Raw genomic sequence first — 25,474 nt, 5'->3', positions numbered from 1 at the left:
TAATGATTCCCCTCGTTAAAGAGGAGAGTACCAGTTTTGGAGGGGAAGAGTTTGAAGAGCTCTTGGATGCTGGAGATACTAGGTTAATTGCCACTATGGTATGCCAGAGACAATTAAGAGACAGGTGAAGGCAGGAGCTGGAGATCACCTGGAGATAAGAATGAGCCCAATTTCACAGTAAAAATATCTTAGTTGGCAAAAGTTTGTTTTCCCTAGGCTACAACAGCTCAAGCTGGTCCCAGTACTTTTTGTTTTCTTGGAAATAGATGTACTGTACATTATGGAATGTGGTCCTGCCCCTGAAGAGGTCTAGTCAGATATATACATGTGAGTATATCTATCATCCTAGACCCTCCTAGATAAGACGATGATTTAAAAATCACCTATTCCTTCATATTAAAAAGGATTTCTTCAGTTAGAACAAAACAATGCACATTCCAGGTTTATGAAAAAGGAGCTATCTGCCTAGGGTGGCACGCCAAGGGTAAAAAGTAATTCTGGCCTTTTATTTTTCTTTGTCATGGAAAATAAAAGCACAGTATGTAGTGCAGTGGCTAATCCTGATGGAAAAAGGGACAGATAGGTTCTCCAGGAAATGGTAGTTGACAACCTTTGCTTCTTTTGCTCTTCTGTGCAATAGTATGATAATAGTAAGTCTATCCTTCAAGGATCTTCACAATTCTTTCTCTGGTCTTTCTGTTACAATTTTAATCCTTTTTCCTTTCTATAGTAGCAGCAGTAAGACTTTTGATCCTTATCCAAAGGAAGGTAAAATTAGTCCATTTGGCTAAGAAGTCTCAGGCCAGCCCTGATGAAAGTTGCATGTCCTATTACAATTCAACATCAAAACACCATGCCTATTATTTTATCATATGCTACAATTGCATTTTCACAGCCTAAGGAAATACTTTCTTGAAATCCCACAAAAAATGCGCAAATAAAGTTAGCACAGAATCCAATCATACTGTGAGTGGCCAAAAGTAATTTGCTTTTATATCACTGTTTTATAACGTGATTTTGCTTTATAGTGGTTAATAGCTTGCTGTAAAGCAAGTACTGAGATAAAAAGGATGATAGAATAGCATCCATGCTTACAGTAGACTGGATAAAATTTGAGGATTATCAAACTTGCTTCTATGAGATGTAATATGATAATCAGCTAACATCAAGTGCAGTGTGGTGGTTTGAGACCCCCAGAAATCCAACTCCCGAGTCCAAGCCTCCCTTCCACAACTCACCCCACTGTGAGAGGGGTTTTCAAGACACAACACAAGACTCAATATGGGGGGAAGGGAATTATATTACAATTATACACCAATAAATATTATAATACATTATATACATAATCCTAACTATCTCTCTTATGATAAAGTAGTATTTACATCGGATCAAATCTCTTCCCTCTCCAATAAAAGTCCAGAAGGGAAGAAGGAAAGATCGTTTCCACGTTCAGGGCAGCAGTGTCTCTCTTCTTCAATGCAGCAGTTGTAGCTGAAGTTGTAGCTGGAACTCTTCCCAGAGTTCCCAGACAAGGGGGTCTCCTCTCACCCCTCTCAGCCCTTCTACTTCAAGCGAAGGTCTCTCTCCCGTGGACTGCAATTGCCAGGACAAAAGTTCGCCTCACCATGTCATATCATGGGCTGTAAGACCCCCATGAAGGTCCCTTCCTCGAGGGGTTGAGTTCCCTTGAGTCGCAACATTTAGGGTAGCTTTCAATTCAGTCTTTGCCTTAAGCGTTCCATCAGAACTCCTGTACTCTGTCTCAGTCTGCCAGCCTGGCAGCAGCAGCAGGACCAGGCCACTTCCCCCATATTCTGTCTGGCTGTCCCGGTCCAGCTTCTAAAACGTCTTGAGCTTCTCAGCTCCTCTCTCTGGTGCTGCTGCATTCCAAGACTCCCCTCAAGTAGGAGTCCACCTCCTCCTCCTAGGAGGGGCCTCAAATGGGTTTTGGGAGAATTTTGATACAGTTCTTACCCCAAAACTGTCTTTGTTGAGCTTAGTCCTCTCTCTCTCTCTTTCCATCAAACATCTCTGTGTCTCTCTGCCTGGTTGCATGCCATTTTTGCTGCTTGTTTCGTATCTTCTTGGCTTTTAGCCATAGCCTTCCACTCAGCGCTGCCTCTGCTGCCGCTTTTCTGTCTTCTGCTGCCCACTCACAGTAGAGAAAGACTCCCCCAGCTCTTCAGTCACAGAACCTGGTCCAGTTTAACACAGTTTCTGAGCTTCTACAACCCCAGCTGGGGGGGCTGGGGGCCATGGCCCCCAGCGGGGCTCCTAGCCCCCTCTCTCTCATCTTGTGGTCTCAGAACATGACCACTTCTCCTACTACTACCTCATCATCCTTCTTTTCTGATCTGGTGTTATATGTTGAAATTTTGCAGGGGAGCTGATTGGGTCAAGAGAGACACCACCCTCTCGGAGGTTATCATTTTTTTAACTCCAGGGGGAAAACCACTTTTTGTCCCCACCACACATAGCTTCTGAAACAAGGAATTACACATTGCCATATCTGAAGTATTTTGCATCCATGGTGAACAGTGAAAACGAATGTATCATGAAAGCACATGAGCCAAATACACTTTGTGGTGAAGCATTTTGCCCAGGCTTCTCTAAAGGAGAGAGAATCCGTTTATAAGGAGCACACTGGCACATACTGTGCTTTCATACTTCAGGAGTTAAGTTCCCTTTATAATGCATTGCTATCTCACTCTCTCTTGCTGGAGGTGTAAGACTTAGCAGGCTGCTCATAATGACTGACAAGTTCCAGCTGGAACACAGAAAAAGGTAACAAAGCACAAACTCAATAAGCCTTAAGTATAAATAAATAAGTGGACTTTATTGAGATTAGAGGGGATGAGGTGGTTAGTGCTTTGGAAATTAAACAAGACACTTACTGTAAAATAGAATCTAATTTTTTTTTTTTTTAATTACAAGACAAGTAAGGCAATAAACATTCCATATGAATCTGTTATTTGGTCACTATCAATTAAATACAAATTCTGATCTTTAAAGGAAAAGTAACATACATTTCTGTCAAGGGTAAATTCCACTGAAATTAGTTCTTTCAGATCTAAGTTTATACGTCTTCCTTAGTAAATGTAACATCACCTTTACTTCTATGATTTTTTTTTTTTAATGAAAACACATTTCTTGTGTTTACAGTCCTTTGCAAACAAAAGAACTTTCAGCTCTTATAAATCTGATGACTGCTTTTATCCTCTTCATCCAGATTTTTCTGAAGGAAGTTAATAGAGGTCATCTAGATAAATGATTACCCTACAGAACTGGAGGACCTTTTGATCAGTAAACAAAGCTGCAGAGAGAAAGATGTTATGGGGAATTCTGGCTTGATTGTGGAACTCTGTTATCAGGAGGCAACATCCTGTGTGACTCAGGCTTGAACCATAGCTCTGCTACAAACTTTGTGCAAAAACAGTGAATAGATTAACTGTTGCAGGAGCTCATCATGGTATATAATTGCTGTAATAAAGATAAAAATCACACAATGTGTAATTTATTTGTAACTTTTTATTGTATTAATTATGGTAGTAACTAAAAACCAAAACCCCATTTTACTAAACCCTGTAAAAACTGATGACTGAAGAATGTACTTGTATGGTTCTGACTAATCTCAAAAGAAGATATAAGCATTAATGGAAAATATTTTTAGAAAAATAATAAAAAATAGTTATATGCTCTGTGAAAGATAATACAGTTTTTCCTTCCACATGAGTGATTAATTTCCAAATTTTGGTAATGCCTCATCAAACCCCTTTCTTAATTATCACATTGCTGTATTTTTCTAGTTATTCCACTTCAAATGACATTTTTGTCTGTATGGGACCAAACATAGGCTATTTAACTTTAAAAAATATTTGCTGACTAGTTGGTATGTCCTAATGAATACCAAAGAGTCATTATCTCCATAAAATTGTGTGATGGTGATGGCCCTGTGTATTCTGTAATAAAGTTTCAATGCCTGAGCCTTCATGCTTGCTCCATCAGCACCTAAATGGATCTCTTTTGGCTAATACCATACTCATACTCTGTTGTCTCTTTGGCCTTTGATACTTGTGCTTGCATTTGAGATTGAGTTCACAGTGGCTTCAGCTAGTAATCTACTGAATTATCTTAGACTATCAGCTCTTGCATGGAGAGACTCTCTATGTTCTGTATTTGTACAGTGTTATGATAATAAAATAGAAAAGAGGAAGGTCAATGGAGATGACACAATTATGCTCAATGGAGTAAATTAGTACAACAGAGCTTTCAGAAACATTTTGCACAAGCGATACAACATTCAGTTTGTCAACACCAAAGAATGAAAAGACATCAATCGTCAAAATGCCTGGCAATTAATTGTTGTTTATGATTGTTTGGTGAAGTACTATTTCACTTTTGAATGTTTTCATTACTTGTAAGAGCCAGCATACACATGGATATGTGCTTCTTTTGCTTCATGCCTGCTCTAGCTGTGTACAGTCTACTTCCTGAGATGTCTGATGATGAGGGATATGTCTGGATTATTCAGTTGCAAAATTCCCTGTGCAATTTAAATGTTTTGAAACATGTTTTACTACAAACACTGTGTTGAAACAGCTCATAGCTGAACTACTCCAGGAACACCTAATAGATTGAGTGGAAACTACAAGAGACATCTAATTTTTTTAGCTAGAAAGACATCTGCTGCATAGTTTCTTTGTCTGAATCTTACCAGCTGACCCTGAAACCTCACCAAGGATAGCTTTTTTTTTTTTAATAAAAAGAAATGCTAAAAAAAGGAAGAAAATATTTTCAACAAGGTCTGGAAAAAACCAAAGCACTAGTACATGCTGAGCAGAAAATGGAATAAGAGCAGCCCTGAGAGGAAAGACTTGGCAGTGTTCATGGACAAGCTCAACACGACTCAACAGTGTGCACTTGCAGCCCAGAAAGCAAACCACATCCTGGGATGCATCAAAAGAAACATGACCAGCAGGTCAAGGAATGTGATTCTGCCCCTCGACTCTGCTCTTTTGAGACCCCACCCGGATCACTGCATCTGACACTGGTGCCCCCAACACACGAAAGATGTGGAACTGTTGGAACAAATCTACAGGAGAGTCACTAAGTTGATCAGAGGGCTGGAGCACCTCTCCAATGAAGGCAGACTGAAATAGCTGTGTTTTTTCAACCTGGAGAAGAGAAGACTTCAGGGAGCTCTTATAGCAGCCTTCTATAACAGCATACCTAAAGGGGGCTTACAAGAGAACTGGACGAGGACTTTTTACAAGGGCACGTAGTGATAGGACAAAGGGAAATGGCTTTAAGCTGAAGGAGGGTAGATTTAGGTTAGATGTTAGGAAGAAATTCTTTCCTGTGAGGATGAAATTGGCACAATTACCCAAAGTTGTGAATACTCCATCCCTAGAAGTGTTCAAGGCCAGGCTACATAGGGCTCTGAGTAACCTGGTCCAGTGGAAGGTGTCCCTGCCCATGGTAGAGTGGGTTTGGAATTGGATTTAAGGTCACTTCCAATACAACCTGTTGGATGATTTATTCTGATTCAACTGTGCTCAAAGTACACATACAGATTTTATAAACAGTCCTCATACCATGTTTATGGGGCAGGAAAAGAAAGAGTAGATAATTCAAACCAAAATGTTAGTCAGACAAATAATACATTATTGGAAAATGCTTAGACACAACCATTAGTTAGGGTGATGCATGTTAAGACATCTCTTCTACTAAGTTGAACCAAACACAGTAATAGGACAGATTTATGCAGGGAGATAGCACAACGGACTAAGAATTTCAGTCTTGTTTTGTGTGTCCAGTCATTAATAAAGTCAAGTGCTCAAAGTTCTTCAGGCATTATGAAAAATATTTCATAAAAGCTAGTTCAGGTGAAATAATATTCATTTTGAAAGTACTGCTTATTAGGTCTTATGTGCTGTGTTCTAAAAGTATATCCTCTGTACAACAAGTTTAGTATCATTAATCTACTATTTTAGAGAGAGAGGAAGATATGTTACAAGGATGGGTAAGGCAGTTCTGTCACTTGGCTTGGAAAATGCAGCATTCTGATCTTGGCATTTCAGTACAAGAAAAATGTGAAGACATTGGTAGAATTTCAGAGGAAAACAAAGGGATTTCCTCATTTCCCACGAGGAAATACCAAAGCTAAATATATTTAATTTGGTCAAATGATGGCACATTGGAAAAATATCTTGTGTTAAATGTTTTGGAATTAGAAATTCCAATTGGAAGGAAATACAGCCTATAGTATTAGAAGGGAAACAAAGTAACTGTGGTTATTGGTATGTCAACAAATGATGAAAAATTTAGGGAAAAACAAAATTTAAAGGTAAATTTCTTTGAAAATTATTGATTCATTTGCAACTTTATCACCCTACGGATGATATCTACAATTAACTCAGACTGAAAGAAAAAAATGTCGCATAACTACAAAAATTTTTGCTATTTGGAGTTTAACTTTTAAAAATCAAAGAAGAAACTCCAAAACCCAGAAAGGCAAATTGGATGTTAATTTTCCTTGTCTTTCTTCATAATCAATTATTTACTGTATTAATTTTGAAATGTGGTAAATAGAAAGAGCTTTTATCATTTGAACAGTCAGACTTTTAATCATCAAAATTTGCACAAGTTCAAGAAACAGGGACTGTTAAATTTGCTGCCCAATTTTGGCGCTGATCTAGCTACAGGTATAGGATGACTTCAGTGGTGTTCTCATGCCTATGGACAACCTGAAATTATTAAACAGTGGTAGAGAGAAGACCATGGTGAAAAAAGCCAAATGAAGGTTCAGGGTTTCATGTGCAACTTCATTGACAGCTTGAAGTATAAAAGAAGACAAAAAAATATGTTATCTAGAAAAATGAAATTTTGTGAAACGTGTAACTGTACTTGTGATACTATTCATTCTCTAGTGCTTTGACATTCATAGTTTGACGAAATAGTTACACAGAAACTTATTTATCTCTCTTTTGGAAGGCTATAATCAGATGGTATGGATTAGAACATGGATAAAGCAAAACTCTGGTTATTAAGAAAGAGACCTGCTGTGTGTGGACAAGTACACAGATTACTTAGAAAAAGGTATGTTAATCAAAACAGCTGTGTTCCTTGTTTCTCCATTTGAGAGATTTCTGAAGGATGAAATCTTGAATTTTGGGAGCTTTGTCTTCTACAAGTACATTTTTAGTTGCCCTTCCAGAGAAGGATTTAGTTAAAGTCATATGAGAATATGCAATGCCAAAAAATATATGCATCCCACAAAACACATTGCAGATATCATGATTTAGGAATGGTATTCCCTAATTTAGTATTCCCACTGAAACCTCACTCGCTCCCCCCTCCCTATCCCTCTCCACCTGCAGTGGGAGAGAAGAATTGGAGGCACAAAAGGTAAAAATCATGAGTTGAAATAAGACCAATTTACAGGAAACAGCAATGAGATAAGAGAATGACAACATCAGTAACAAAGTATACAAAATAGACAAATTATTCACATGTGTTTCCTCAGAAACGGTGTTTGTTACCCCACTGCTCTCTCTGCCACACTTACTTAACTGGAAGGAAACTCTTCTCCCTGGAAGAGATTCCCTTTCCCGTGTCCCCCAAAAATGACATGAGGGTGTATAGAGTAACCTCTCAGTTCTAGCCATGCCCCCTTCTGGGGGCTACTGCAAAAATTAACCCTTTCCTGGCCAAAACAAGGACAACAGGACATTAATACTTTTGTATTAGGAGTATTCTAGTTGCAGTAACACAGGTCCCTGTGAGGGTAAATTTTTCCTTCAAATAAATTAATCATTACAGAAAGCATCACCATCATTGTAAACTTCAGAGAGCTGGGCTTGCTATGTGTGACTAAGCTAGTTCTAACACTTGAATGAAAAATTGGAATATTCTTCTTTCTTGAGGGAGATATTTCAGAACATTTTCCTTGTTATTTTGCAGCAAAAATAGCTTATTTGAGTTGCGTTTTTTTTTGTTATGGAAAAGACTTGAAAAGTTTCAGATCCATGTTATTGACTCCTTTGCTTGCTTTGAAATGTAGGTTAATAAAACAGGGTAAAATATATCTTAAAATGCTGTGTTTTGCCATAATTAAAAGCATATAAAATAGGTAGCAAATTCAACTTATGGCAGCAGTGTGAAAACATAAATATACTATTAGAATTTCCTATACCTAATTACCTTCTCTTCTTTTTCTTACAGCACTGACATGTGAAAAAAAAATCTATCGATTTTAACATAGAATAATGGATAATTGTGTTGTTATCATTCATTGTATTAATTATGGCATTTCTGTTTCTATATTCTGATTAATTTATGTTTGAATTTTGTAATCTATGGTTTTATAATCTATGAAATTCTTTAAGAGTATATTAGTTTCTCAAAATTAAATTATATACACTCTTTAACAGTATTCAGCAATTTGTTCCAGAATAAATAGCATGTACGTTGTAGCAACAAGAAACTATATTTATTAAATTTACATTTACAATAGCACTCAGTTGCTTAATTTTATATCTTCAAAAACTATTCCTGTGGTTTCTGAGGACAAGAGTAAAACTCATGTAAGTTTCAGTTTGATTCTGGAACAGGCACTTTAAATATCTTCCGTTTATATTAAATTTACACAAAATAAATATATTGAAGAAATGCATGAAGATATTTTTCTTATTAGGTCTACCCACAAGAAATATTTGAAAACCAATGCATTTAAAGAACACTTTCAACAGCCCATAAAGATTATTAAACTGCAAACAACTACATTGGTGTATGGAAAAATTTCTTCTTTCTTGACTTGTTAAATGGCATTTTGTCCCTCTAGTGTGCTGACATTATATCAAATTAACTTCAGTTTGACAAAGTTCTGCAACTGATGTCCTAAAACACATCTTGAAAAGTAATTCTATTACTGGTTTCTTGTTCTTTAGACAAATTTGCCATAGCATTGAATTAAACATAATAAGCTTTGTTGCATATTTGATGTTTGTTTTTTTCACATAAACAGAAAGCTGGCCAGCTTGGGGCTAGTCTGCATGGAGGTGATATGAAACATTAATGTGAAGCAGTGGAAGGCATGATGATACAGTCTGCAAGGTAGTTAGGTTAATGCTATCACTTCCAACCATATGAGTGCTTTTAGTTTGAAACAGTCATATAAGAGTACTGTATCTTAATTCTCCTCTGTTTATGTGTGTGTTGTGTATACAGAGACGTTTAACTTAATTTCCAAGACCATTCTGTTACATTTAATTTTCATGCACCGTCAAATCCTAAATTCCTTAAGAAAACCAAGGCAGGTCTATTTTGTCACATTTAAAATTCTCTATTTGGAAAAGCAGCCTCCACTGGTAAAGAAGAGTTTAAAATTCTATCCATTGCAGCTGGTTTATAGCTGGAATGTAAATGTGTTACTTATGTGTGTTTCCCGTGGTCCACTGAAGAGTAACGTAAAAGCTGCTGTCATGTCTCTCCTATGAAGACAGGCTGAGAGAGCTGGGGATGTTTAGTCTGGAGAAGAGAAGACTCTGGGGAGCCTTTCAGTACCTAAAGAACCTACAAGAAAGCTAGAGAGGGGCTTTTTAGAAGGTCATGTAGTCATAGGACAAGGGAGAATGGTTTTAAATTGAAAAAGCGCAGGTTTAGGTATAAGGAAAAATTCTTTACTCTCACTATCTTTACTCACAAGGTGGTGAGAAACTGGAATAGGTTGTCCAGAGAAGTTGTGGATGCCCCATCCCTGGAGGTCTTCAAAGCCATACTGGATGCAGCTTTGAGCAACCTGGTCTAGTGGAAGGTATTCCTGCCCATGACAGGGGTTTGGGATTAGGTGATCTTTAAGGTCTTTTCCAACCCAAGCTATTCTATAATTCTAAGATTCTAAGTCATATCTCTATTATAGAGGTTCATTCACAAACTTACAGAGCAGACTGAATCAGGATCCTCTATAAAATTGTTTTCCAATATATTTGCACTCAAAATTAAACAAAGAAGTAACTGTAAATAAAACATCATAACAAAAATATATGTTTTTTCTCCTCAATAAATTGATTTGTCTGTTTTATGTTTCATATATTTAAAATGCAAAGTGAAATGTAGCAGATTAAGATTTTATTGAATTTGGAAAACTCTGACAATTGCCTACCACCCTATGATTTAGAAAGAACTGTCTGTCTGGCAATTACTTTCTAATAGAGTCTTAGGTTTATAATAAATCAAAAATAAACATAGAATTAAAGAACAGAGTGTAGGAGCATGACAACTAAAGTTGAAGTGTGAATATATGAACATAATAAGGTAGGCTAAAGTGGTTTCCTTGTAGACATAAAAGTAGTGTGTATAACAAAATGAGGAATTTATTATTTAAGAGTCAAAATGTGTTGTTTATTGTTATCAATTTCTATGCAAATGTTTGTGTGGAAACAAGAATAAGTAGGCTTTTTGGGGATTAATCTTACTTTTACTGGATTTTGTAACAAAACTTATATTAATTTCAGATGAATGCGAACTCAAACTCTGGAAAAATACCACTAAAGCATCTGGCATGACGGGCTGGACAAAGGCCTTTGAGATGAAGGAGAATCTGAAAGCTTCTAAGATGATTTGCAGATGTTTATTTTATAAGTTCCAGTACTTGTAATCTGGGTCACCTAAGATCTAAAGATCTTCCCAGAGAGTATTATATATTTTCTAGCATTTGGTAATGTCGCATCAACCCTTCATGGATACAGGAATGACAGGGGAGGGAGACATTTACCAGCAGCTCTGTGAGGAAATGGTGGACAGGGTTGATGAGGAAAGGGCCTGGGGTGATGAGAACAAAAAGAAACAGAAAACCAGCAAAACAGGGCTTAAGCAGAGTCACCTCAAGAATTGATGTGAAGCAAGAAAATGCCCAATAAGCACATTACGAAAAAGGTATCCAGATAATTTTTGGGAAATGAGCATACTGGGATTCTTCTATGAGGTGCTATACCCAAGTGCACACAGTGCAGTAAATAAACATCAGGAATTAGAGATCTGTGGGCAGTTCCAAGGCTATGATCATCTTGTGGTCACAGAGACATGGTGGGATGGCTTGCACCCCAGCTCAGAGTTCTGCAATTTCAGCATGTGAGTATATCAGTGGCAAAAGAAGATTAGGCCAAATCTGCTCCTGCTGATGAGTGGTGCAGGGGACCTTGTTGACATAGGACATTGAAGAGTGTGAGATGCTGGAGGCCTTCATTACCACTGTCTTTACTAGTAAGACCAACCTTCAGAAGGATTCCAAGGATGCAGAGGCCAGGGAGAAAATCTACAGCAAGGAAGACATACTGTTGCAAGAGAATTAGTTCAGAGAATATTTGAGCAGATTTGTCATGCTTAAGTTCCTGGGTCCTCATGGGATGCACCCAAGTGCTGAGTGAACTGACTGATTTACCAAAACTTGGTAAATCAGAGATAAAACCAAGATTTACTAAAACATGATATGAGGAAAATTTTTATAAACTCCAACACATACTTGGAAAAAAATTTAGCAAAAGGGTTGGATTGCAGAATGCAATTACACAGAAAATAGAAGAGCAGGGAGATTGAAAGAATAGGCAGTTACCAAGGTGGGCATATAGGTAAAATAATATACGCAATAAAGAAGGATTAGTGTATACCAGATAATGAAAGCAAAACAATAAGAAAGCAATGTCTGTACATATTCAGAAAAAACCAGCATTTTGAAGAGACAGAAGCTCTAGCAGAATACAGTAAGAAAAAGTAAACAGAAAACTCAAAAGACTGAATTTTTAAATAGCTATTTTCACTTTTTTTCTCTTTAAAAAATGATGAAGGAAAATAACATGGGAAATAATAAAATGAGAGCATATTATGCAAGAAGCAGAAACAGTGATTAATGGTAATAGCTGCAGAGACTGAGACCAAAGAGTAAACAGAGTATCTGACCACATGCTGTTTGAACAGTGAATAATTCATAGAGAACAATCAGGATCTCACTGCCATGAAAGTTGTTTTAGAATCCACCTCTTGCAGCAGGAAATTGCCCCAGTAGCTAATCTTTAAAGTTAAGTTTACAGTTTTCTTGAACAGAAGAAATGTCAGAAACAGTGTAAAAGAAATACAGTGAGTGGTAAAATTACAGGACCAGTAGGACTGAGAGATGTAAATTACCCTGTTCCTCACTCCTTTCAGAGTGACAAGTCTGAAAACTACTCAGGTTTGTTAAATGCCAGTTCTTAACTAGTCAGATTCTGAAGTTTTTTAAATTTCCTTTACTTGTGACATCCAATTAATGTGACTACACAGTTCTGAAACATTTGTCCATAGAGCACCCACTGCCAAGATGTCTTTAGCAACTAAAACTTCAACTTTTCCTTTATAATTGATGGAAGCAGTTCTGTGTAGCAGATACAAAGAAAGAATTTGGAACTGAAGCCAGATCTATGTGACAAATCTCTATGGTACAATTTTTTTTTTAAAGTAGTATAAGAATATGTGATTGACATCTCTCAAAAAGTCTGCATATAGCTTTTCTTATACACACATACATATATATGTATGAATACATTCATATTTATGCATACACTCTGCTTTTTCTTTCATACTAGCTCACCCTGTAAAGTTTTACTAGCAAGGTTATCCAGCTATACATCTTCTTTGACTAATACATTCCCATAAATCATAGCACATTTTTACTTATACTAAGAGCTATGGTTTGACAATTATGAAAATCTCTAAACAAAACAATTCCACTCTGCCATGTAGCAAGGTGACTTACAAAAAAACACCAAAAGGCTGAGTCTATTGATTTCACTAGTGCCTGCATCTCTTATCAGAGAAGCATTCCTTTTTTCATTTATTCTTTAATGTATGCTAGCCTTTTTATAGGGGATCCTTTACTTCAAAATCTAAACGATAAGGAGGGGAAAGGCATGGGTATCTAGTACTACCACTTTCATGGAAAAATGTAAAATGTTAATTTTCAATTCACTGAACTTATTTATTAGTGAATAAAACCAGTAACTATGCAATGTTTCAATAGCACAGTGGATGATTAACATTTAATCTAATCTCATTTTAAATCATTCATAAAGTTTCTGAGATTCATTCACCTGTCCTTATGCTAGTCATTTTAAAAATAATTTGCTGCTTGTCACTCTGCTAAATAATGAATTCTCATCAGTTCTCTATTCCCTTGAGAGTTATTTTGAAATGCAATCTGTTATGTGAAATACACGTTCCTGATTAAAAAATTAAAAAAAAGGAACATGAGAATATGAATTCTAAAATCATGGTGTCAGTTTTCAGAATCGAGCCTTGTAAAAGTTTTCCTGCTGCCAGTGAGTAATCATCTGACTTTCCCAGGTTTCTTGTGGTTCTGCCCTTTCTCCTCCCATGTCCCCTACCCTCCCCTCTGCCCCATCCTGCCTCTTGCCAGGTACCTGCCAACAGCTACCTCAATATATATCCTCTCTGTTTGGTTCCTTCTTTCCCCACATCATTTAGCCCCTGCTATATGTAGCCCCAAACATGTTTTGTCTTGTAACGAAGCTATATATCTTGAAGAAGCTCCAGGTGTTACAGACCCAGGAGAGTGCTGCTTCAGAAGACAAACTGTCCTGAGTTTGTCACTGTCCTCACTAATCCTGCTTTTCTTTGAAAACTGACTCATTGAGACGTTTCATCATCTAATTGCTTACAGCCTGAAATAAAAAGAATTAAATGTGTTATTGAACAATTTGAAAATTCCACAGTAGAGAAGGACACAATCAGTCTCATGCCAATAGTTCAGCCATGACCAATGAACATGAGAGAGTTCAGCTCATTTTTCAGATTTCACCTGTACTGGTTGTTGATTGTAAATTATACAAGCAGTGAAGGACTGCTTAATAAATTGCCTGAAAAATTACAGAGGCTGCTGAACACATCAAACATTGGTGCACTCCCAAAGCAACAGAAAAACTAAGTCAGAGTTTAGTGGTTCATATTTCATGACAACTATTGTTAGAAACAGGAAAGAACTCTTAAAACAGCCATGTCTATATTATAAATTGTCAGGCTCTAATTTAGGTCAGGCATCAGTAAATTTTCTTCCCACATGTCCAAAGAAAACAAAGAAAACTTTCAGTGTTCAGGTCTTCAAAGTTTAAAAACCCCAATATACTCCTAAGAGACCAAAGGATTCTTCTAATTAAAACTGTAGTAAATTTAGGATGTTGAACAGTTGATTTTCATATTATAATGTGGAGTCACAGATGCTTTAGCCAGAAAGAAAACCTACTGTTATTTAGCAAACTTTTTCTTTTAGTCATTTAATTAATTCTCATTTTTGTTTGGGTCAGCCCTAGCCTACCCTTATTCATTGTTTGGTTCACTCCACATTTCAATCTCTCAAATCAGACTCCACGCGCTAATCACACAGAGGAAATCTGCTGCTGACCTCAAGTAATATGCATTTATTGAAGGCAGTGCAGGTGTGCTACTTTACATCAATTACAGGTCAGATCCTGTGTTCAGAAGACAGCGAATATGCAGTCATCCGTGGCATTAACTTAGATGTATTAACATAAATGCAACCAACTGGGATGTAAATACTGTTATGCACATTCAGTGTAACCTTCCTTACCCACCCTGCTTTCCCAGGGCTGCGCAATCTGTTTCACATTAGTTTAAGCTGAGACTGCTGTAGTAATCAGTTCTCTTCCTGCCCTCATAGCTTCATCTTTAATTATATAGTCCTAAATCTTTCCTAAATGTAACCTGAGTGGTTTATTTGAATTCTTTGTGAAGCTCATCATTCACAAGGAGGAAATTAATCCAGCAACAAAATGAGCGAGTGTCTTCTTACTGGCTCAGCAAACTGAGATCATTCATCAGAAGACAAGATATGTTCAGGTGTTGACACAAATAAGGAGGAAGACATGTAGGGAGGGAGCTATAGCAGAATCATATTCTGAACTTATAATACACCAATACATACATTTTTTTTTATTACACTATATAAAGACTATCTCAATATAACCAGGATGACATTTATGCAAATGCATTTCATATGAGCATTTCGTGTTCTCAGTGATTAGATTTGTTTCTCCATCAGTTTGATGCTCTGTATTTTCTACATATAATCATCCTAATTTCATTGCATATTTTACTTCAGTGCTGTGCATATCCAGAGAGAAGGTATTTTGGTAGAGACAGAAATAGAGTAACAGACTGCATGGGAACCACCTGCTTTCTTTAGGTTTATCTTTTCTGGATTGTCTGCTCCAAAAACTCTGCCATCTTCAAAGTAAGGCAAGCAGAGAAGTACCATTACATGATTGAGAGATTCGAACACATGCCCTTGGTACAGATTCTGTCATCTTTCTACTATAGTAAGACCCTGAGTTTATGTAATTTTTTTTTTACTACACTCATCTTCACACCTTCAGCACGTAGTATTTTCCTCTCGTCTTTAATCAAGCTTCCTTTCCTTAAATCGTCCTACAAAAAAGACCCCTAGGTAAACTAAATTAATCCTGAAGTAGGCGGTACAGGCACAGTCAAGACTGAAAATAAATTTGAGCTGCACTTTATACTTTTCATGCCAAATCATACAGTATTCTAGGCAATGCGGAGTTTCGACCTACAGTCATGCCCAGACCCAGTGAGAAATCTATCTTTCAGTCATCAGAGACAGTACACAATTAGAAATACAGAGACACAGTATGTTAAGAAACAGAGCAAACAGTATCAGAAAAAACATTTTAAGATAAAAATTTACAATGCTGCCAACATTAATATCTGAATTATCTTCTTGCTATACACACAGTAGTCAAACCTAGGTTTAGAGAGATTTAATTGACATTGATAAAATGTTCTTTGGTTTAGTGAAAATCTTATGTTCGATAAATGTTGTTTTCATGTAACTTTTCACAGGAGAGTTACAAGACATGACTTTTAACTTTATAGTGGCCAACACCAAAATATGTCAAGACAAGAAAATAAGTGATAAACTTATTTGACATACTGGAATCAATGTTTCATAAAATGCTTTTACAGACAGGAAAAAAAAAAAAGCTGCTTTTGAAAATTTGAGCCTCATGGGGTTTTTGTATTTTTATTCTTGATTTTGTTCCGTTTTTTTCCTGGGAGTAGTGTTTCTGGGTATTACTTTTTGATGTTTTTTTACAATTAGATTTTATTTCTAATTTGTTCTGTATTCATCAGTTGAAGTAACTTGAAACATCACAAATAAAGGGGATGTACCCAAGTTCTAACCTTCTCAAGGTTTTGATGACTTAAATGGAGGAGATTTACTGGTGCAATCACACCATATGTAAACCAGAGTCTACTGAATCAGTACCCCATACATTATATTTTGCAGACCAGGATATATGGCTTTTGTTTCTTAGCCAAGTGTCTGACATATTATTTGAAATAAAAGCTTCCTACAAATACATCTTAATAAAACAAAAAGAAAAAATTTAATTCATTAGAATAAAAATTAGAAAGACAAAAATAATTGTTGTTAAATTATTTAATAATTTTTAACATTTATTTAAGGATTAAGAAAGGTCGCTTTGACATAAAAGATAAAGAGCACACATGGAAATAAATTTTACTTGGTTTCAGAGAAACATCCACTACTGCCTTTATGTTATGGATCATTGCTTGAATGTTGGCTACTGGCCTTTTAACACTGAACTGGATGAAGCCTCTCATTGAATCAAGGTAACTATTTTTGTATAAGAAAACTTTGTTTCAACTTTCTCAATACCCAGTAGCAGGAGTCTACATAAAGAAAGCCAAAAAGGATGCTGCAGTTGTATCTACCTGTCTCAAGTACATTTGTATGAGCAGGCAGCTAAAAAGGAAACAATGCTGAGACCTATCTTATTATCAGAAAAGAACATAATTCAGTTGCTGATACATTCTCATCATACAGCAAAGGATGGTTAATATTGGTGAAGATACACAATGGACAGAAAAAGCAAGCATACGTGTTCAGGTGCCAGAGTAGGCTATATGACATCATCTTGAACCTGTAGATAGTTTCTACTTCTGAGCTCACTGATATTTGCTCAACAGTTATATCAACAAGGCCCAGCAATATTTTGCTTCTTAACACTGACAAAGAGAAGATGAGAATAACAAGATTTTAAAATCATCAATATATTTGAAAACTGTAATCCTGGTATCTGAAAACAAAAATCTTAGTTAAGAATCTGCCAGTCAAGGAATCAATATGTTCAGAAAATGGTCAGCATAAAATAAAACAAGAATAAAATAAATCAACAGGCTCTGTTACCAGTCACATCACATTCCACCATCCTCTGCTGTCACTAGCTAAGAGTCTTCTGCAGTACACTCTATCCTTAAATGAAAAAATATTTAAGATATATTGATGAAAATGGAATAGATATTAAAGAATGCTTTCAATAATGGAATATCACAAAACCAGAGATACATAAAATCAGTGTATTTAAATTTGAATTTTAACTGTGAGAATAGCACTGTAGGCAGAAGAAAGTTATACTGAAGGAGCCATTAGCTGAACACATCAGACTTTTGGAAAACAAAGATGGGGAGAGTGGCCAATATCCCAGAGTGCTGTGCAGCCCTTCAGAAGGCCCTTGACAGATTGGAGGTATGATCAGAAAAGAACTGTCTGAAATTCAGCAAAGGCAAATGCAGGGTCCTGCACCTAGGAAGGAATAACCCCAAGCACCAGTACAGGCTGGAGGATGACCTGCTGGAAAGCAGCTCTGTGAAGGACCTGGGGGTCCTGTTGGGCAAGTTGTCCATGAGCCAGCAGTGTGTCCTTGTGGCCAAGAAGGCCAAAGGTATCCCAGGCTGCATTAGTAAGAGCACTGCCAACAGGTCAGTAGAGTGTTCCTGCCCCTCTACTCAGCCATAGTAAGGCTGCATCTGGAGTGCTGTGGCCAGTTCTGGGCTCTGCAGTACAAGAGGGACATGGAACTCCATGAACGGGTCCAGTGGAGGACTACAAAGATCATTAGGGGACTGGAGCACCTCTCTTATGAGGAAAAGGCTGAGGGAGCTGGGCCTGTTCTGTCCCAAGAGACAACTGAGAGGGGATCTCATCAATGTCTGTAAGTATCTAAAGGGAGAGTGTTAAAGAGGTTGGAGCCAGGTTCTTCTCAGTGGTGCCAAGCAATAGGATAAGAGGCAATGGGCAAAAACTGATAGACAGGAAGTTCCATGTGAGTATGAGGAAGAACTTCTTTATCGTTTGGGTGACCACACACTGGGACAGATTGCCCAGAGCTGTTGTAGTGTCTCCATCACTGGAGATATTCAAGCACCATCTGGATGCAATTTTGTGCCATATGTTGTAAGTTGACCCTGCTTAAGCAGGAAGTTGTACAAGATGACCCACTGTGGTCCCTTCCAACTTTACCCATTCTGTGATTCTGTGTTTCTGTGCTTTTCACTACCTGAGAGTGAAGTCAGAAAAAAGTTACATACAGATAAACTGATGTTTTGATAGCTTCGTAATGTCCAGGGAACAGGTAGATAGAAGTATGCAGTTAAGAAAAGTAAATTCTTGGTTTTATCTGGTTCATTTTATTTTTCCATGGCTGTCTAAGGAAACTGGGTGATCTCTACTGTCCTAAAAATTTCCAGCTGTACGTAACAAAGAAATACAATGTAAACATTACCTTCATTTGAGAATCCATAATCAAAAATTCTTCAAATATACAGTTAAACTGTGAAAAGGAATAATCAGACAACAAAGAAATAGAGCTAAATTCTCTTAGTGCTAGCTTATCATATTTTTTGTCAGTTTAATTCAGATGTTTATATTAACAGTTCCCCAAAAGCCAAACATGAGGAATAAAGCATTTGCTCACCTCAGACAATACAATGCAAAGCTGGAATATTCTGAGCAAAACCAATTTCATACAGAATTACATAAGAGAATTGCACATAAATCTTCATTAACTCTCTCTGACTTGAGGGATCATGAAGATCACAGTACCAGAAAAATGATTTAACATCTAAATCCAAGAGGTCCCCAAACTGACCTCTATTTATGATGTTGCACCCAGCAGTGGGAATTTGTAATTCATATTTATCTACTTTACACTCCATACAAAAGAGAACAAATGGGTGGAAATGCAGAGAAAAGAGCACTTGAGAGCCTTTCCTGCCACAGGAACAGCTGGAAGATTGGCTGATGAGAGAAGGAACTGAGTACAGGCCGGTGTCTCAGCCCCTGTCTACTAATACTGAGTCAAAAGTTTCGCAGGACTCTTCTAAAACCAAAATCTGCAACAAAATTTCTGTTTTGTTTCTCCATCAGTCTATTTTCCCAGACATTATTTCCCAGCAGTTACAGTGGCCTGAATTCATATGCCTTGAACTCATCTTGCTCTCCCACAACTTTCCCCTCCATTCCTGTGTGTTTCTATCTTCTCCAGAATTGCTGGCAATGCATGTATGAGGTGACCTGTTCAGGGAGCTGTACTGGAAATGATCTAAAATCTCACAAGATGTTCTCTTAACATTTCTTTGGAGTCACTAGCTCATGCAAATATTATTTTTTGCCCAATCTGACAATTTAAACTGTGACACGTCTTGTTCAAGAATTTTGTTTTTCATCCATTCTGCAAATAATATGGAAATTTTTAAATACAAAATGCCATTAGCTGTGGTTGCGGAGAGAGAACTAACTCTTAACTTGGATTGCCACAGGCTGCCTGCTCAGCTTTCCCTGACCCAGGACAGAACACAGTGAAAGGGAACAGCTGTTCCCTCAAGCAAGGAAATCACAGGAGTGCGTTAGTCAGTTGAGAGATAAGTTCATTTAAAATGTCTAACTGTCCTTTTTGATGTTTATGAATGCTCTTCCTTTACTATAAAAGTAACTTTTTTTTCCTGGCTGCTGACCAGAACTAGTCTTTCTGTAAGATGGAATGCTCCTTTCAATAGCTGGGAAGAAAGAAAAATGTACTGTTTTGGATGAGTTGTAACAATCAGAAAATTAGACAGTCTGCAATTGTCTGATAGTTCCAAGTTCCTTTAACAGTAGTGGCCCCTATGCTGATCCTACCATTCCTCTTTTGTTAGTGGCAGCATGACCTTTTTGCTGAGGAGTCTGGCTTCCCACACACTAGTTTCTGTGACATTTATGGGAGCCTCGGTAGAATGACTTAGAGACATAATCAGCATAGTTCCTTTTCATAGTTAGGCATATAACAAAACATTTTTGTAATACACTTCTGTGTACTTGAAACAATAGAACAACTTGAGCAATAAATAAAACTAAGGATTATTTCTGAGTGGAAAAATTTGAACAAGCTACAAAAAAACCTACTACATTAAAATACATATGATAAACTCACAAAGGTTATATGCAACTAACCAATGTAGGGTTCAAGAGCATTTTCTTTCTGTATTTGGTACCAAGGTTATTTGAGTTTTCTCCATGAATATTAACCATACAGTCTTCCATATTCCTCACCTATTACCAAGATTTCACAAGGAATTGTTTTCATCTTGAAATATGCTAGTATAAATTCTGAGTCTTGCTTTCCTAGTAGGCTATGCTGGTAAGCTCTAAAAATCTGTTTTCTGGTTCTCCAGAGATGAGTTGAATATAAGAAGAAAAATTTTCTGGTTTCCTTCTCTAGCTAAGAATACTTTTTATTTTATTTATTTATTATTGTAAGTGAGCTTTTACCTAAAAATAATACCAAAGAAACGTCACAAGCAGTAGAGCAATGTTAATGATTATTTTTTAATGTAAAATAATCTCAAAAGTTCAAATAGATAGATGAAAGAAAACTTGGTGAAAAGACTTTGCTAATGTTAGATGTGGAAGCCAAAAGAGGACTGAAAAGGATATCAAAGAAAGTTAGGAAAACTCAGTGAAGACATTCACTCTGAATGCTGGATATTTGGTCAAAATGACAAATTCAGTCATATAACTGCCTAATTGTTTAAACTAATATTGTGCCTGCAGCCCCATGACAATAATAAGAACGCAATAGCTGAGACTTTTTAAATTTAAATGTGTTTTAAATATATGAATTGTTCAGAACATTCGTGGTGTTGGAAGCAGCAAATTTAGTGTTAGGTTCTTGTAGGTATATTTAGAAGAGCTAAGTTTTTATTACTCTAAAGGAATTCTGGTTTAAACACTCTACAGACTTGCTTATAAAGATGTATGCATACAGAAATATATGATGCATTTATTAAATATTTCTAAGAAGATTATTTTTTGAAAATTAATAAGCTTGTAATCAAAATTTTAAACCTCCAAGTTTTCTTAAAACAATTCAGAAATCTGTATTTCAATCTCTCTTGCTCATGGATATCTTTCAAAATATGCCAAAATGAAATGACACTTGTAGTAATCTTAATAGTGGATAAATTAAATGTTCAGCTTAAGTTTAAATGAAAAGAACAAGTTGTTTAATAGAAGCAGAAAAACTGCTAAACTCACAGGACAAGAGAGTATGAAAGGACATTGGTCACAGTACCAACCCTGACAGAGTACAAGAAACATTTGGACAATACTCTCAGGCACGTGGTGTGTGTGACTCTTGGGAATGGTCATGTGCAGGGCCAGGAGCTGGATGCAATGATCCTTATGGGTCCTTCCAACTTGGTATGTTCTATGATTCTGTGATTAGTGAATCACAAAATAAAGAGGCATATAAAACAAAAATCAAATAAGAACAAACATAAATATTATTTGCTACTAGACTGGATTTTCAGAAGCAGGCTGCATAAAGGCTTTACTGTTCTTACATTGAAGCCAGTAATAAAACTCCACTGAATTAACAGAGAACAGATCTAAGCCTACACTGAGCACTTTCAAGATCACATCACTAACCATACACTAAACCATCCAATGAAAAAAAGAACTTCAGATGGCAAATAACAATACGTTATTCTCTGAGAACCTAGTAAGGTCAGAGATTACTTCAAGTATATTCAATACATAAAGCACCAATGTTCCATATGCTCAATAGCAGATTTCTTGTATATTGTTAAAAAACGTGGCCTACAGGGTAATTGTGAAAATATTTTTCAGTCTGAAGCTAAGATGGGTAGGATGAACATTAGCAGCAGCTATAGACAAGGTGACAAGGATTTTGCCACAAATGTTTATGACAAACTGCTAGGAGTACCACAGGATACCTAAGAGCTGGGTTCCAACCTCTCTTTGAGGATTCATAGCATTGATCAACTATTTAGAGATAGCTATCTAGAACGACACAGAAATAATTTTTATGTTTACGTGTTTCAAGTCATTTGTAGCAAGAGAGAAAGCTAGTATCCTAAAACCAGTGAAGATCTTATTGACTGTCTGCATTTTGGGAAGCAATTACCAGAACATATTTCAAACCAATACCTTTACAGTATGGACACAACTCTCTTAGACTCCTTACTGGAGCTGTTCTGGTTTATACAAAAGTCATTAATTATTAATCAAGTAAATAAAGATTCTATTTGATAATGACCAGAGTGGATATCACAGTATTTTTCCATAAAACACCTGCCAATACATGACATGAAATCATAGGAGTAACATATAATAGAATCATAGAATGTTAAGGGTTGGAAGGGACTTTAAAGATCATCTAGTCTCAACATCCCTCGCCATGGGCAGGGGCACATCTCACTAGACCAAGTTGCTCAAGGCCTTATCCGACCTGGGTTTGAACACTTCCAGCATTGGGGCATCCTCAACCCCCCTGGGCAACTGGTTCCAGTGCCTCACCACCCTCATAGTAAAGAATTTATTCCTAATATCTAATGTAAATTTCCCTGTTTTCAGTTTGTATCCATTACTCCTTGTGCTATCACTATAGCTCCTGACTAAGAGCCCCTTTATGGCTTCCCTGTAGGGCCCTTTCAAGTACTGAAAAGTTTCTATGAGGTCTCCAAGCTACCTTCTCATCTCTAGGCTGAACAGCCTCAACTTTCTCACACTGGTCTCATCATCAGAGATGACATTCTCTTGTACTAACAGGTACCTTGGGCAGATCTAAGGACAGATCTACCAAGTGTTGTTGGATGTGTATCAGCAAGCAAGAAAGCAAAACTGTGTGTTGGAAGTCCCGACGTTGCATCTCTAGGTTGGGACATCAGTAGGCTAGGAAAGGCTACCAGAACCCTCATGAAGTTCAGCAAAGGGAAGTGCAAAGTTCTGCAACTGGACAGGAACAGCACCACACAAGTATATGCTGGGAGCTACCAGGTGGGAAAGCAGATGTGGGTCCTGGAGAACACCAAGTTGAACATCAACCAGCAATGAGCCCTTGCAGGAAAAAAGCTCATCAACCTCCTAGGCTTCATTAAGCAGAACACTGCCAGTAGATCCCCTCTGCTCAGCCCTGGTGGAGCACTGCATCCAACTCTGAAATCCCAAGTACAAAAGACTGGAGAGAGTTTATTATTGTCTTGGAACATCTCTCCTATGAGGAGAGTTTGGGGTATATGGCAATGGGGACAAGCAGAAACACAGGAAATTCCACTGAATTATAAGAGTTTCCTGTGAGTTTGTTTCAACACTGGCACAGGTTACCCATAGAAGTTGTGCAGTTCTCTGTTCATGAGGATGTTTTAAACTCAGCTGGACATGGCCCTAAGTAGCCTGCTCCAGCTGAGCCGGCTTTGAGCAGTGCCTAGGTGATCTCCAGAATTGCCATCCAACCTCAAGATTTTGTGATTCTGTGATAGAATACCTGTGAAAGAACACTTGATCAGAATTTAAAAATATATATTCTGATCTTCTGGTTAGAAAGCACACCTTGAACTTCATTAGTATGGTTACTCTTCTGTTAAAAAACAGAATGTCTGTTAATAAATAAATAATAAAAAAGGCAGAATATCAAACTTCCTATAAGTATTATTTCCTACTGTGGGTTCTAAATCAGATCCTGAGGGATTAGATATATAGAGCTACTTTAGTGTAAGAGGGTATTTTAAGGATTAGGAACATTGAAAGATAAGGTAAATAACAAGTTGAAAAATATATGTCTACAAGTAAAAAATGGAACTATTTTTTTTTTAAAGGTGGTCCAATCAATTTAATTATGAAGCAATTTTAAACCTGGAGAGCTAATTACAGAACACATAATTAGTATACATAGGTAATTGCTATGAGATATTATCTAATTCTCAGATTAATGGGATTAATAAAAATGAAAAACATTAATACACACAGCTAGACTAGAAGATAGAGTATAATGGTAAAAAGTGTCCCATGTGTTAAGAGTCAAAACTAAGAAAGAAAATCAATCAGGTTCCAGTAAAATATATTCCAATTACTATACCAGAAGTCTCAAGTAGTGATATAATTTTTCCTGCTGTTGAAGGACCTAAGTGACCTTTCAGTCACTTGCCTAGGATTTTTGTCAGAGTAATCACAAAAAAATAGTCAATGCACTGAAAACTATAAAATAATTAATTCTGAAAAGTTATCACATAACATGCACTGGAACCAGTCTATGTGGGATAACAGAACTTGTGATATATAAAAAACAGGATAGGAGTAAGAACCCATTCTCCCAAAAAACAGCTAAATAAATCCACTCTTTTCAGCCCTCTTATGTATCCCAGACTGTTCAACTGAGAGGAGCAGAACTGCTAGTAAAATACTTTTCACTTCATGTAACTTCCATTCAAATCAGATATGAGCTGTCAGAGCAGCAGGCAAAGTGGTGGGTGCAGCTAGATAAGCTTTCATGTTTCCAAGCTGCTCAATCACAGTTTAGAAGCTCATTAGTAAATCAAGACCCTGTACCGTGAAAAACCTGCTCAGTTCTTGTAGTTTAAGTCAAATCACGATTCAAGTGGGTTTACTGATTTATTAATGAGATGTAATTAACTGAGAATCAGCAAACTTTTTATTCAGGATCAATATTTAATATTCTTTCAATACTAACAATAGGACAAATAAACCACAATATTCTAAATGTTAACATGTGTCAAAAGGTTTTCTAGATACCGGTTATAATCCTGATAAATTTTAATACCTCCTTTTATCCCAAACACTGTAATAAATACTATGGGTGATTCAGGCCTCCCCTGGATCCATGGGACACCCTGCCAGTTCCCCCTGCTATGGGAGATGTGAGTGCGCTGGCTGTTCCCCATAATCTCAGAGGAGACATATCCTAAACCCCCAGGGTGCAAGTCACCAAGCGCCCCACGAGGGGTGTGAGTGAGATGGGGGCAGTGGCTGAGGGAACAGGCCCCTTGTGTCATGGGACCACATTTGAAAGGGTAACACCAGCACCATTGTTGCCCTGCTTCTGTGTTCACCTATCCTTGTTTTTCACTTGTATATCTGCTTAATTACTTCACCCCCCCAGGTCTCTTAATTCCCCAGTTGCTGTTGAATTGGACTGATAGCTGTATTCCTCTTTAGCAAGATCGGTTTTGGAAAATATCCACTCAGACAATCTGAGCATCCCACTCATGCAAACTCTTGCAGGCTTGT

This window comes from Corapipo altera, unplaced genomic scaffold (assembly GCF_003945725.1).
Source record: "Corapipo altera isolate COAL_440 unplaced genomic scaffold, ASM394572v1 52, whole genome shotgun sequence".
Classification (NCBI taxonomy): Eukaryota; Metazoa; Chordata; class Aves; order Passeriformes; family Pipridae; genus Corapipo; species Corapipo altera.
Note: the sequence above shows the minus strand (reverse complement) of the source record.